Raw genomic sequence first — 12,332 nt, 5'->3', positions numbered from 1 at the left:
TGAGGGAAGGGTTCTACACTAATCCTAATCCTAATGCAAAAAATAAAAGATTTTGAATATAAAATGATGATTCTGAAAACTGAAAACAACTCCATGATCGGTGCCTTGCATGGGTAGCAAAGTCTATTCTCAGTATGAAACCTTACACCTAAGTAGCTTAAACTGTAACCACAAAAATCGCAGCATTAATGCATGGCTTTAACACCCATTAGCTTGGTTCTTCCTGCAATCATACTTAAAAATCCTATATGCAAAAGACATATTTCATCATTCTACTCAAGCATCTTAGTCTCTTCCTTGAAGAGAAGCAAAAATAGAATAAACACCAGACTTGCTGGGAAAAATTAAGTAATCCTTGATCATTTACTTCATAAAATATGTTGTTACATATTGGAGACAACAATAAGAAAGACCAATATTCATTATATGCTTGTTTGGTTACAACTACTCAAACCATAAAGCAACTAAAAATTGAAAAAATAACACTAACTGTCATTAAAACTTGCACACTATATTTGTAGTGTCATAAAATTGTGCCTCCTTCAATTTTAACCACATTTGAGGTCCTCACCTTGGCGACAACATCCTCCTTCCTAACCAAGACCTATTTCTGCATTTTCACCCCTTGTCCCCTTCATGTCTAAGCCCCGAGATAGCCTCAGGACCCTGTCCAGGCCCCAAAATAAGGAAGGACGGGGGCATGGCACCCTTGTCTTACCCTCTTAGGGTGGCCCAAGATAGGTTCCCCCGGCTCCATCTGTACTTCGGGATCCTAAATCTCCCATATATTGACCTTTTATGAGATGAATTAATCTTCAAGAGGCATTTATAAAAGGGAGTTGGTTTTCTCATTTACATAAGGAGGAATGGGAGGCAAAATTCAAGCAAAGGGATGATAAGCAAGCATAGGAAAATATATACATCATCAAGCATTCAAGTCTTCTTCATTCATCCATTGGAAAAATATTTCAACATTCATTTGTAAGCATGTATATGTGTTAGGGTCTTGTCATGTTACATGCCATTCCATGCAATACTTGTGTTTACATTCAAGAAGCAAAGCAATCATCATCAACAAGTTGTAGATCTACAAGGTATACATTTCTATTGTTTACATTCAAGCATTTGCAATTACTTTCTTTCAAGGTTGATTCCTCAACCGGGGTTTGACTAAGGAAAACCCCTATCCACAACCCCTTTTCCTCTCTTTTCTATGTGCAGGTTGCAGGTGCACAGTTGTAATTGTAGGTTCGAGGTCCATTTGCAGAGACAAAATAGCCCTTTTTTGTTTCTCAGATTTTGTGGAGAACCATGTACATCCCCACCATGGTCCCGACGAATTTTCTCCAAATTTGTAGGGCAGATCGATATCAGTCTAGTTAGCTTAGATCCGAAGTTACAACGTGATCCCAAATCGGTAGCTCCTCATTTCACTCATTTTCTCTCTCTTTTCCACATAGTCAACAAGTCAACTTTCTCATTTACAAAAGAGGGTAAATCACACTTCAACCCTTGCAATCCACTTGGAATTCACATCCTTGTTTCCCTTGGATTTGGATCTAGTGGAATCAAGCCCCTCTTTTGAATGTAAAGTTCCTCCAAGTGAAAATCATCCTAGTGGCTTCCTTTCTCTCTCCTAGGTGGGGAGTCACTAGGATCCAATTTTCCACTTTACAATATCATCGAAGCCTTGCTTCTAGAATGATGAGGAAATTACATCCAAAATCCCTTTTTTGAGAAGAAGATAGAAAGATATACATCAAAATAAGAATACCTAAGAAACCCTAAAAGCATCTTTCACAAAGACCTGTCTTCTTTCTTGAGATCTGCATTTCAAATTAGCTCTTCTTCTTTCAAAATTTGCTAAAATTTGCCTTTGCACCCCTGCTGGAAAAGTGTGTTGAAAATCTGAAGATGCCTCTTTGGTTTCACTTGTCAACTCACTTTTCAGCACCTTTTCCAATGTTTTCCATATTTGGATTTTGCCACACTTGATTGCAGAAGCCCACCTTTCTCTCAATTTTGAAAAATGAAAAATTTGCCATTTTGATGAAAATAAAAAAATGACTTTTAGTTGTACTTTCTGCTGATCAAAAGTAGCAAAGAAGACTCCCCTGTTGAAAGTGACACATCTGATGTGCATTTTGCATTGTTTCAATTCTTAGATTTTAAAAAATAAAATACCCCCTGGTGGAAATGACAAGTGATTTACATTTCCTGTATACTTGCTTCTTATTTTGAAAATAAAAAAAATCCCCTCTTTCTGTTGACTGAAAATTTACTCCACCTGAGTAAATAATTCCTTCAATCATGTAAACAACATTCAAATTTACTGAGGATTCTCTTCTTTTTCAGCCTATATATTAGTGAGAAATAACTCCACTTGAGAAAATGAAATTACCCTTTTCACCTGCCTAATCATTTTCTATGAATTAATCCTCATTGATGAAAAAGATTCACTTCTTCCATTATAACCTTGGAGAAGTAATAATATTTTCTCTTTCAAAGTAATGATTGGCACACTACAGGTTTGTTCTTTTAACTGAAATATCTCTTTGCAGTAAAATACTCCTCTTCTTGAAGCTCATTAGTCCCAAGGGTAAAAATGATTTCCTTCACAATTTACTAGCAAGAAAGTCACATAATGGAGGAAATTCCTACTTGCATTTCACCCACTTCGTAACTTATTTTAACTTATACTCTTTCTAAAATGAAAGAAAACACTTTACTATATATTTTCACACATCATTTTCTTGGGAAAAAGGAAAAATCTTCCAGTCGTTGGATTCACACCCTAAGAACTAAAATAAAATGTAAGGCATGATAGTCCCATTATTGTTCTCCAGATCCTTGTCTTCTTCCAAGGAATAGCTACCTACCATGGTCGCGGAGGGCTGAAACCATTTTCTATTTAAGAAATCGAAATGGGACGCATTTGAGAGTGATGGAGTTGAATCTCCTCACTAATCTTTTATGAAGTAAATGATAAAGGATTACTTACTTTGTCCCAGCAAGTCTGGTGTTTGTTTTATTTTTTCTTCTCTTCAAGGAAGAGACTAAGATGCTTGAGTAGAATGATGAAATATGTCTTTTGCATATAGGATTTTTAAGTATGATTGCAGGAAGAACCAAGGTAATGGGTGTTAATCCCATGCATTAATGTTGTGATTTATGTGGTTACAGTTCAAGCTACTTAGGTGTAAGATTCCATACTAAGAGTAGACTCTGCTACCCATGCAAGGCACTGATCATGAAGTTGTTTTCAGTTTTCAATATCATCATTTCATATTCAAAATCTTTTATTTTCTGCATTAGGATTAGGATTAGTGTAGAACCCATCCCTCAATGAGTGTATAAATGCTAATAAACTAAGGTTATAGCCAAAACCAAGAGTTTATCCATCTCCCTTAGTACATTCTTGTTGTGTGCAAATTCACCATTCCCCAATTAAGCTATGAAATGGGGACCCACCAAAATTTTTGTGCTAAGCGGGTCTTTTAATATTAAGAGACGAGGAAAGACAATAGTAGGACAAGATATCGCTTTGGAAAGAGTTTGGAAATTTAAAGAGAGATCAATTATCCTGATGGTCTTTTACCCGCAAATGAATATCACAAAGAATATCAAGTTCCTTAGGCGATGCAGGATGAAGAGATAAGAATCGAAATAATGTGAAAATGGCAAAAATTGGAATTTCCCTGCTGCTCGAAGCTCCGCATGATCGAATGAATAGAACCAAGCGTAAGGAGCGCGAGAGGTTGCAATAGGATAAGCACGAAGGAAACTTTGATAGCAAAGTTGAATCTTGTCTGAGTCCTGATGGATTTGATCCTGCAAGATTGTAATTAATCCATGACTATGAAGGCAAGGAATAGATAGAATGCAACATCGAAGATAGCTGACAAATTGAGCCATATTATGTTAGTAACATTGTAGAGAAAATTGTGATTGTGGATTAAGTTAATAGAAGGCCGCACATGCACTTTTTGAATTAGAAACACGTGTCATCATCCTCTGGAAAGTTGTACTCTGACCCAAAAAGCATGAAAAGACCATAGTAGTCGTTAGATATAGTGTTTTCTTTTTTGAAATTCCCCCCAAAGTTTTCTAGGTCATTTAACTCACTCTATATGTTGGATTAAGTGTAAGAGTTGTCAGATTGTTAGATAGTAAATGAAAGTAATGGCATGAATTTTGTAATGATATGATTTAGAATGTTTTAAGCTACAGATAATATAGGAGTAGATACATGAGAAAACACAAGACATCTCAACAGGTAGTTTACTTAGACTCTTCCAATGACTCTAACAATGAAACAGGTAAGGACCTAAACTCAACTCCATGAATTACATAAGAATTTAATGATCGTGATTGTGTAAACTGGAAATGAAGCTAAATAGAAATTAAGTAGGTTACATATTTAGCGCATGGCATGCATATAGGTAGCTTAGGAAATTTAAACAAGAAGCAGGAAAAATGAAGTAATGAGTACTCGAAAAGCGGAACTGAAGAAAGAATTCAAATGGATATTTCCCCAAGTAATACCCAATACTAGATTTTACTTGGATACCCATCTAGGAGATTGCAACCTCATAGACATCATCAACAGGATGAGGGAGCCAGTGGATATAAATGAAATGAAGAATATGGAGCGGAGTGGTTTGATACAAGTCGTAGGGTTTTCGGTGGCTACAAATGCCCATGATTTGGTAAAACAGTGCATTCAACATTATGATGCGACTAAAAATCGGGTCATTTATAATAACATGGTATATGTAGATTTAACACCCAAGGGTTTGAAAGAACTTCTCGGAATTCCAACCCTCGCTGCATGGATAAATAGGAGCAAAGACCAGGAAAAGAAAGAATTTAAGGAGGCAAGGTCAGCGTGTGAAAAGACTATGTGGGAGGAGTGGTATGTTAGGAAGCAAGGAAAGGTACTAGCTAAATTACCCACCCTAGTAATAAGAAAGGAAATGCATCTAGAGGTGTATATTGCAATCACGTATCTTAGTAGGATAGTCGGGCTAGAGATTCGCGGCTTGTTTCATGAATGGATGTTATGAAGGAACCTATGACTGGGCCACGTTCATCAACAATTCCATATACCATTGTATAGAAGAGACTTCAGGAAACTTTTATATGTATTCTTATATGGTATACGCATGTGCAGTACAAGAAAACATTCAGGGTTTAAATACCATGGGAATTCTGGGAACAAAAGCAGGCAAGAATCCAGTGCATGCATATTTCCTGTAGTTAGAAAAGAGGGAGTCTGTATTACACTACAAGGAGGTTAATGACTATTTTATCATGAAGATCACTTAAGAGATAGAAGGAAGACCTAAAGAAAGGGTACCATAAGAAGTAAGAAAGGTGATTCAATGTTATGGAGGATGGTACATTCAATTCCCCACTTGGTCATACTTAAGGGCACAAGGATTTTCAGGAAGACCCTTTAAATTGCCAAGGCACCCTTCAATCTCGGGTTGGCTAATTGAATTTTGTAGACAAATGGTGGAGTTTCATGATAACTACCTCAGCTCTCATAAAAAACTACGGTTCAAATTCCTAGTAAAAATTGGGGAATTCGGATGTGAATCAGTGTAGAATGCAAAGAAGGAAGAAGAAGACTTGGTAGATAGACACCTATAGTACTTCTAGTATACCAGGAAGGATTATGATCCATTGTACATAATACAAAAGTATATTGCTAGAAGGGTCAAACACATTCCAGACATAGAGGACTACTGGATGGATTGTGTAGATGAAAAGGAAGTAAGGAAAAGGAAATATTACCAGAGATTGACACTGGCACAAGTGAGGCAATTACGACCTGCTAAAACAAAACCTACACCAAATGAGCTAGAGCTAGTTTCTATGGACCAGGTGAACCAACCTCTTCTGGAAGAAACTAAAAGGTGGTTGGAAGCATATAAAATAGAAATGGTACAGCGAGGGACAAAGCTCACAATAAGAAGGAATAGGAAGAGTGTTGGCAATATTGCATTATAACAGACAATGAAAGATTGTTGGCATTTCAATAAGGATATTGAGAAGGTTGTTGATGATTATGGATATAACTGATTAAAGATGTTTTACTATCTTGATATTATTATTTTGTCATTGATGTCAAGAAATTGATTTTCTAATTCAGTATGATGTTGCCATATCTTGAGAAGTATGATATGAAGATTATGAAGAAGTCGGTAAAAGACACAGGAAAGATTATGATTAATAAAGGGATGAATAAGGTATTCAATGGGCAACTACTACCAAGTCAGACAATGATGAGATCATGATGTTTTAGATTGTTTTAACATCATACATATGTTGTAAAATGTAAAGGTTAATACTATACTATGTTATCAAGCAAAGAACCTAGTCAATAAACCCTAAGGAACCTAGTCGGTAAACCCTAAGGTTATCGCTATCGGTTAATGAAGGCGAAATGTCTACCAAGTGAGGTTTAGTATTCACTGAGTTGTTACCGAGTTGTAACCGAGCTATAATAGAAAGAATTAAATATTTACATGCAGTATTTAATGAAAGAAGCTAATGAGCTGGAGTGGATCAATGATTGGTAAGCCGTGGAAGAATTTTGTTAATGAATCTAAGGCAATGGAAAGTCGGCATGAAGATCTACAACTCAGATTGAACTGCAATACCCTGGCACAAGTTCCAAGACTATTATGCAAGTTCCAAGGCAGGGTAAAACATTTTCAGATCAAAAGATGCATTGAACCTGGACAAGATTGAAAATCTGATGGCTATGATTGATCATGGGAAATGTGATCAAGGAGATTAAGCGGTTACCTAATTGTTTATAAATAGGAAATCGTTGATTAACAATGTATGCGGGCAAGTGTATGCACAGGGATGCTGCATAGTGATTACCGAGCACAAAAGCTTGAAGACCTGTTAGAATAACAGAGTATAGAGGCCCAGCAGATAGACAAGATTAGTTCTATGTCTAGATTGTATTAAACAAATAAGAATCTGCTTTAGCATTTTAGATGTGAAGTTGCAGATAGATTTTTATTACTGTTATTTTGTGAAAGTGACAGAAAATCTCTTAACTGAGTGGACTTAACAGTCTTATATGTAAATCCTTTAGCAAGGTGACATTCTGATTGAGTGTTTGAAATCCTTTGACAAGGTCACTTCTAACAAAGTGAAGATCCTAACAGATCTGAGGGAAATCCCTTAACCGGGTCACATCTAGCAATGTGTTTGTAATCTTTAACAGGATTTGTTTTTAACCAAGCATACTCTAGAAGAGTATATTTCTTAGTGGGTTTGAAATCCCATAGTGGTTTTTCCCTATTTGGGTTTCCACGTTAAATCTGGTGTTATGAGGTTTATATTGTTCATATGCTTTTGAGTTTGCATGTTTGACAGTTTTGGTTATATGACTGATATATATGTTACCGAGGTTGAATCTGATGTTTTTATGGATGATTAAGTTTGTATGATTCACCCCCCCCCCTCTCATCTTGTTGGCTATTGGATCTGTACTTATATTAAGTATCATAACTATCAATTGGTATCAGATTTTTGGACTTTGGAAGGAAAGTTTAAAGGCACTTGAGTTAAAGATCCAAAGATGTATAAGAGGGATGCACCGAAGCTGAACAAGTCAAGTTTCTCTACATGGCAGAAAAGGATGAAGCTACATCTATTAGGAGTTGGAGAATATATTGTATACTATCTGGAGAATGAATTTGTCACACCGAGCACCTATCCATTGACTATGGAAGAGATAAAGGCAAAGCAAGAACATATTCAAGCAATGATTGAAATAACATCTGCATTGACCGATTCAGAGTTTAATGATCTAGAAGGCTGCAATGATGCAAAGGCAATGTGGAATAAGCTCATATCAGTCTATGGAGGAGATGAACATGTTCAAAGAGTGAAAGTAGATAGTTTAAGAGGACAACTTGAATCTATGAGGATGAATGAAGGTGAGAACATAACTCAGTATAGTACAAGACTAAAGGAGATTGTCAATCAAATCAAAGGAGCAGGTGGAACTATTGAAGAAAAAGATATAACAAGTTAGTTGTTAAGAACCCTTCTACCATCTTATGCAATTTGAGTCTCGGCAATCAATGAATTGAGGTCTGTACCTAATATGCCAATTTCCTTGGATGCTACTATTGGTAAGCTACATGCATTTGAGTTAAGTAATTTTGATAACAGTGGATCTTTGGTAAATAAAGTTGAATTTGCATTTAGTTCTTTTCATCTTGATGAATCTAATGATTACAAGGAAAGAAAGTATAAGTACTCTAAAGGAGATCACAGTGGAGCAAGTGAAAGATTTTGGAAGAACATGGAAGCAGTACACAAAATATATGAAGAAATCAGAAAGCAAGAAGAGTTTGAAGCACTATTAGCCAAAAGGTTACTGAGAGGCAAAGATAAGTATAAAGGAAAACTAACTTTGAAATGTTTCAATTGTGATAAGATTGGACATATGGCTTCTAACTGTCCCAACAAAGATTTTACTGAAAAGAAAGATTACCGAGATGACAGACAGAAAGATAACCATTACAGAGGACACCGAGACTTCAGAAGAAGAGATAGAAAGACATGCTTAATAGCTGATGAAGAATCTAACGATGATAAATCAGATGAGACTGATACAGAGGAAGTTGTTTATGTGGCTATCAAGGATGGATCAGATGAAGAAAGGTATGAAGAAAAAGCCCTAATATCTCACATAAACACTAATGATTCTTGGATTATAGATAGTGGATGCTCACATCATATGACAGGAGATAAACACAAGTTTGTTATGTTAGAAGATTATGATGGAGGCTATGTTAGATTTGGTAATGATGCACCATGTCCGGTAAGAGGTAATGGATCTATAACACTTCTTGATAATGCAAGATGCAATGATGTCTATTGGGTTGAAGGTTTGAAATACAATTTGTTGAGTGTAGCACAGCTAAACAACACAGGTTACCGAATAGAATTTCAGAAAGGAATTGTCAAAGTTCATGACAAGAATGGAAAGTTAGCTGCTACTGGGACACAAACAAAAGGCAATACATTTCACCTTGACTCAAGTCGAAATAAGTGTTTGCATGCAAAGATTGATGATACCTGGCTATGGCATAAGAGGTTTTGTCATGTAAAATTTGATAACTTGATCAAGATAAGTAAGAAGCACAGAGTAAGAGGTCTATCGAGTCTTGAAAACCCTAAGAATGCTATGTGCCGAGGATGCCAGATGGGTAAGATGACAAGATCAAGCTTTACAAGTAAGTCTTACACTTCTAAGGGAATTTTAGATCTAGTGCACACTGATCTTTGTGGTCCTATGAAAGTTAAAAGTTATTATGGTGATAAATATTTCATATTATTTGTGGATGACTATTCAAGGATGATGTCAGTAATGTTTTTAAAAGAAAAATCAGAAGCTTTTCAAATGTTTAAATGGTACAAGGCAAGAGTTGAAAATGAAATAGGAAGACAACTGAAATGTCTTAGATCAGATAGAGGAGGAGAGTTCACATCTGATGAATTCAACTTATTTTGCAATGATCATGGTATTAAAAGACAAGTCTCTGCACTGAGAACTCCACATCAGAATGAAATAGCTAAAAGAAGAAACAAATCTATTGTGGATTGTACTAGGTCACTGATGATTAAGAAGAAGGTGCCACAAACATTTTGGAGAGAAGCAATAAGCACAGCTGCTTACACCTTGAACCGAGTTCAATTGAAGAAAGGTACTTTGAAGACACCATATGAGATCTGGTATGATAAGAAACCTAATGTTAGTTATTTAAAAATTTTTGGAAGTAGATACTATGTTCATAAAGATGATAGAAACGGCAAGTTTGATCAGAAAAGTGAAGAAGGAACATTTCTAGGTTATTCTTCTAGAAGAAAAGCATTTAAATGTCTGATCAAATCATCTAACAAAATAGTAGAAAGTGCAAATGTGAAAATTGATGAATTTGCATAAAGAAATGATGAAGGAAATTCCAAAGAACCAGAAGACTATGATGAATTTGTCTATGTACAACTGAGAAGTCCTACAAAGATAACTATTGAAGAAAATGAAGAAAATATCCAGTTACCGAGTGATGAAGAAGATCATACAGAGCCTACCGAGCCTATATTAGCCAAGTATGGCAGAAGACATCATGCACGAAGTCAGATTAAAGGAGATAAGGGTGATCCAGTGATGACAAGGAACAAACTGAGACATAACACATGTTTGATATCTGAATTTGAACTGAGAATAGTAAAAGAGGCATTTAACAGTGAAGATTGGGTAAATTCTATGACATAAGAGATTGATCAAATCAAGAAGAATGACACATAGACACTAATCCCAAGGCCGAAGGACAAAAATGTAATCGGTACAAAGTGGATTTTCAGAAACAAGCTAAATGAAAAAGGGGAGGTCATTCGAAACAAAGCAAGATTAGTTTGCAAAGGTTATGCACAAGAAGAAGGAATTGATTATGGTGAAACTTTTGCACCTGTTGCTAGACTTGAAGGAGTAAGAACATTGTTGGCCTATGTTGCTTTCAAGAACTTCAAGATATATCAAATGGATGTCAAATCTGCATTTCTGAATGGAATATTAGAAGAAGAAGTTTTCATTGAACAACCTAAAGGATTTGTTGAAGACAATAATAAAGATCAGGTATGTAAGTTGAACAAAGCTTTATATGGTTTGAAACAAGTACCAAGAGCATGGTATGAAAGATTGCACTCTTATTTGATTAAGATTGGTTTTATAAGGACAAGTGAGAATAGCAACATGTACATGAAGAATGATGAAAATGGAATACTGATCTCAGCCATATTTGTTGATGATATTATATTTTATGGAAATGACTCTTTATGCAAGAACTTTGGAAATGAAATGAGCAAAGAATTTGAGATGTCATTAATCGGTGAGATAAAGTATTTTATAGGTTTACAAATACTGCAAATGAAAAATGAGATTTTCATTACTCAATCCAAATACATAAAGGAAATCTTGAAGAAATTTGGAATGGATGATTCAAAACCAGTAAGTACTCCTATGACTACCAACTATAAATTATCAAAGAATGATGAATCTACATCTGTTGATGAGACACTCTACTGATCCATGATTGGAAAACTACAATATGTTGTTCACAGCAGACCAAACATAGCACATGCAGTAGGTATAGTTGCAAGATTCTCTGCAGATCCTAAGAAAACACACATGACAACAATCAAAAGAATTTTTAGATACTTGAAAGGCACAAAGGATTATGGCTTAGTATATCAGAAAGGAAATGATTTTGATTTAAAAATTTATACGGATGCTGATTGGGCAGGCAACATTGATGACAGAAAAAGCACAAGTGGTGGAGCTTTCTTTTTAGGAGAAAGACTAGTGAGTTGGCTTAGCAAGAAACAAGGATGTGTTTCACAGTCAATAGTAGAAGCTGAATACGTTGCTGCAGCATTGAATTGTACCAACATTGCATGGATCAAACAACTGTTGGAAGGTATAAATGAGAAAGTTACTGAGCCAATAACTATATTCTTTGACAATACTAGTGCCATTAATATTTCAAAAAATCATGTTATGCACTCTAAGACAAAGCACATATCTATCAAATATCATTATCTTAGAGAAGAAGCTCAAGAGAAGAAAGTGGTGTTGGAATATGTTAGCAAAAAGGAGCAAATAGTAGATATCCTCACCAAGCCACTACCAAAGGACACTTTTGAATATCTCAGAAGTAAGTTAGGGGTCCTACCCCTATCTTCTACTCACTGACTAAGTTTGGTGAAAGCATCAATCCGATGACTCTATTGAATATCTTTTGGGAGTTGATGCTGAGTTATACACTTTAGAATGTTTTCTAAAAGTGTACTGGAATTAATACTGGAAATCATACAGAGAATATTATAGGGAACAGGAATTGAAGACAAATGCTATGACCGAGACTCAGTTGATACACAATAGCAGGAACTAACTTCTTACAGAAACAAATTATGTTTTAGTTCTTTTCTTTTTGGCATTGTTGTCAAAGGGGGAGAATAACTATGAAAGGGGGAGAATACCTATGAAAGGGGAGAAGAGCAGACTACAGATTGGAAAGAAGACTGAGAAAACAGGAGAAGTCTAATGTATGGGGGAGAGCATTTCAGCATTTCAGAATCACAGCAATCCAAATCTACTAAGGTCAAATCAATTGGTTTTGCCGTCAATGCCAAAGGGGGAGATTGTTGCCAATATTGCATTATAACAGACAATGAAAGATTGTTGTCATTTCAATAAGGATATTGAGAAGGTTGTTGATGATTATGGATATAAC

This window comes from Cryptomeria japonica, chromosome 5 (genome assembly GCF_030272615.1).
Source record: "Cryptomeria japonica chromosome 5, Sugi_1.0, whole genome shotgun sequence".
In the NCBI taxonomy this organism is placed as follows: domain Eukaryota; kingdom Viridiplantae; phylum Streptophyta; class Pinopsida; order Cupressales; family Cupressaceae; genus Cryptomeria; species Cryptomeria japonica.
The sequence above is the reverse complement of the archived record's forward strand: the minus strand, read 5'-3'. Positions refer to the sequence as shown.